Here is a 3,607-nt window from a genome sequence, read left to right on the forward strand (position 1 = left end):
TTTTCTTCGACAAAAGTATTTGATTTTGCTGCACCCAAAAGAAAAAGCGAGAACTGAGTTTTTCTCCGACAGAGGATACCTGGATGCATATTATAAGACTGTCCTCCATAAATGAGGAAAAGTTGAGGTGCCTTTATTATTCTTTGTTTCTATGGGGAATTTGCCAATGCAATATCACTGTCTTCCTTTCAAACAAACAAAACTAGAAAAAAATGGCAATGGCTGTTGAAAATAGCAATTCCAGTCCTAATAACCCCTGGGAAGCATTTCTTGCTCAATTTTATCCTACTTTTTGTACAGCAAATAACAGTGGATCAGTATATTTGATTTGGGAGAAATGAAGTAACAGCTGCCCAAGTTGAGCTTGAGCACTCCTGAATTTTGAGGTGTTCAGATCTGGAAGGCAGGTGCTAGATTCTCTTTCTGAACATTAGCTAAATCTGGAAAGGAAAAGTCAATTTCTGCTTCCATGAGTCAGAAGGGGAAATCCTCCTACATGCCTGGTACTGTATCTAGATGTAAGTGGGGGAATGGTCCTGCTATTGTGGGGAACTTTCCTGGCTTCTGCACTACCCCGGTGAAGTGGGCTGGTAAAAGGATCTGAGTCCTCGCTCCCACTTCCTTTACCCAGAGGCCTCCCTGCCCTTGAGGACTCCCCTTCCACTCTCCTGTCTGGCAGAGTCCTCGTAACCCCAACAAGGCTGGGCCCAGGATTCCTGGGGGACTTGACCCCCCCAACCCTGCTGTGGTCACCCAGGACAGGGGCTAGGGTGTCCCTCTCTTTGCACTGCGCACCTCCCTGACCCACTGATCACATCATACAATTTAAAGCAAATACAAGTTATTTAATTAATAAAATTTAAAAAATAAGAAAAAATGGGAAAGGTTAAAGGAAAACACATCACCCCGCTCTGTGGCAGGGACCATCACAAAAAGTGTCTCTGGACATCAGGGCACTTCACAGTCTGTTCTTTGTAGGTCCCAGGCCGCTCCTCATGCCCTGGCTGTGCTGCAGGGACGCTGCAGGTTGGACACTTGCTCTGGCGGTGGCCACACACTCTCAGGCTCTGGGTGGCAGGACCCTTCTCCCCAGCATCACCCCTGCCCTGTCAGGGTTACGATCCCCCTCCAAGTCTGGCCTGCAGGGCCTCTTGGCTGAGGCGTCTCCTTGTGCTGGGCCCACTGCCCGGGGTCCCCCTCGCTCTCCCCAGCTGCTCACCGCACCCAGCTCCGGACTGCTCCAGCTCCGCTCTGCCTCAGCACGGCTGCTGCTGCTGCTCTGCCTTCAGCTCCCTGGGCTGCTTGTCTGGCCTCTCTGGCTCCAGTTGTTACAGCTCTGCTCCCAGGGCAGGGCTGCTCTCTCTGGGCTGTGCTCTGGCTTTGGGGCTGCAGCTCTGCTACCATCAGCTCAGCTTGGGTCCCCTGCTCTCTCCTTAGCTCGGCCCCACTCCATGTGACTCAGACAATTCCAGCTCACAGGGAGGACGGGACCCCCCTGGCCTCCTGACTCCTTGAATAGCCTGCCCGCCCTGTCAATCAGGCTGACCTGGAGCATTGGTCTCTCCACATTGTTCCTGGGGACTGTCAGTCTCAGGCTCCTGATTTCCCATCGACCCCTCCCTTTTTAGTGCTGGGAGCTAGCAACCAAACACCCCCACTGAATGTTAGTAAGGGGGCAACAGTCCCCTTACATAAAGCATCTAAATCCCCTGGGCACAGCTCGCCAGGGCACAGCTTGGGAGCTGCCCTGGGAATCCATCCTGCAGGAAATCCCTTCCCCCCTCTGCTAGCTTGTGTTTTGTTACAGCCCTGGAAATAATCCCGCTGCCTGCACGTGTTCTGCAGAGAACAGAGGAGCAAATTCTCTCCCTGTTCACTCTTCCACAGCCATTAAAGGACGGAATAAACCCCCAGCAGCGCCCTGCCCCACAGAGTCCCCCTGTGTAAGGAGAGAGATGTGCAGTGACTAGGGCTCCAGCTCAGCGTCACCAGGTTTATATAACTTTTGGTGATGCCCAGAACTGGTCCAAGTCCTGCCCGTCCTTCCTCGCCGCCCCCACAAAGCACTGCGGGGGAGTTTGGGTACATGAGGTGCAGGCTGTGGGCTGGGCAGGGGGTTGGGGTGCAGGGGAGGCGGGGGGGACCCTGGGAGGGAGTTTGGATGTGGGCTCTGGGCTGGGGCAGGGAGTTGGGAGGCAGTGGTGGGCTCTGGGAGGGAGTTTGGGTGTGGGCAGGGTGTGGGATCTGGGCTGTGGCAGAGGGTTAGGGTGTGGCACCTATCTTGGGCAGCTCCCGAAAGTGACCCACACCCCCATCTGGCAGCAACTCCTACATGGAGGAGGCCCGGGGGGCGTGGGTCTCCTGGCACCACTGCCCGCTGGCACCACCCCTGCAGCTCCCATTGCCGCAGTTCCAATGGGAGAGTTGGCACTTGGGGTGGGGGCAGCGTGCGAGAGACACACCCCACGGGGGCCGCAGGGATATGCCAGATGCTTCTGGGAGTGGTGTGCCATGCGGAACGAGGGTGGGCAGGAATCCACTTTAGTCCTGCTGTGCTGCCGGTAGTGGTGGCAGGAGCCCCCGGGCCCTTTCAAATTGCCCGGGGCCAGCTGCTCAGGCTTTCTGACTTCCTGATGGGGAAGCAAAGGGAAGGCACATGTGCCCCTCATGAGCAGTTCTGGGGAGTCTTTTTGGGGCTCCTGAAGTAGGCAGCAGAGAGCTGCAGCCCCACCACCAAGTCTGTTTCACTGGAGGGGAGAGGGGGCTGCAGGGTGATCTCCCACCTCCGTGCATCCAGCAACCTGTGCTCCCCCCTGCAGTGCTGGAGCCTCCACATTTATTTATTGACAAATAAAATTTGCAGAATTTTAAAATATTGTGCACAGAATTTTTTTGGTGCAGAAGCTCCTCAGGAGTGAGACTGACTCAGGGAACCTCCTTGGATTGTCACTGCTTGGTGAACCACTCAGCCACCACACCAATGCACAGAGAGTGCCAAGCCCCACTGCTATGTGGGGCTGGGGGCTGGGGTCGGGTCATACACATTCAGACTGTGCGCTTCCCCCGCTACAAACCGCTGCTGATTTCCCAGTTAGGACATTAGCTGTTACCGATAAGGTTTGTCTGTGTTGTTTTTTTTTTATCTCATTGTTAGGTGTGAGAAGTATGAACTGTTCAATAGGTTCAATGAGTTGGTTAATAAGATGTTTATGAGGTAAATCACTGGCTTTACAATAAGATCCAATCTGGAGCATATGAACTATTGAACCCTGGACTCCATCTCTGAGAGGGGACTTGTTTACCATCAGGGGACAGGCTCAAACCAGTCCAAACCGTTTTTTCCCGCCAAAACCAGCCCTCAGCGTTCCATCTCCTCAGCACTTTTCCCGCCACAGAAGTGATATAAGGACGTGTTCAGGGCCTGCGCGGGGCCGACCCCCCCCCAGCGACGGCCCGTCCACGGTCGGGTCTTCCCAGTGCTCCCGAGCCGGAGAGTGACGGGAGCACGTTCGGGGTTCGATATATCGCGTCTAGATGAGACGCGATATATCGAACTCCGGGAAGTCGATTGCTACCCGCCGATCTGGCTGGTAGTCTGGACGTACCA

The sequence above is a fragment of the Mauremys mutica genome, unplaced genomic scaffold (genome assembly GCF_020497125.1).
Source record: "Mauremys mutica isolate MM-2020 ecotype Southern unplaced genomic scaffold, ASM2049712v1 Super-Scaffold_100090, whole genome shotgun sequence".
Lineage (NCBI taxonomy): Eukaryota > Metazoa > Chordata > Testudines > Geoemydidae > Mauremys > Mauremys mutica.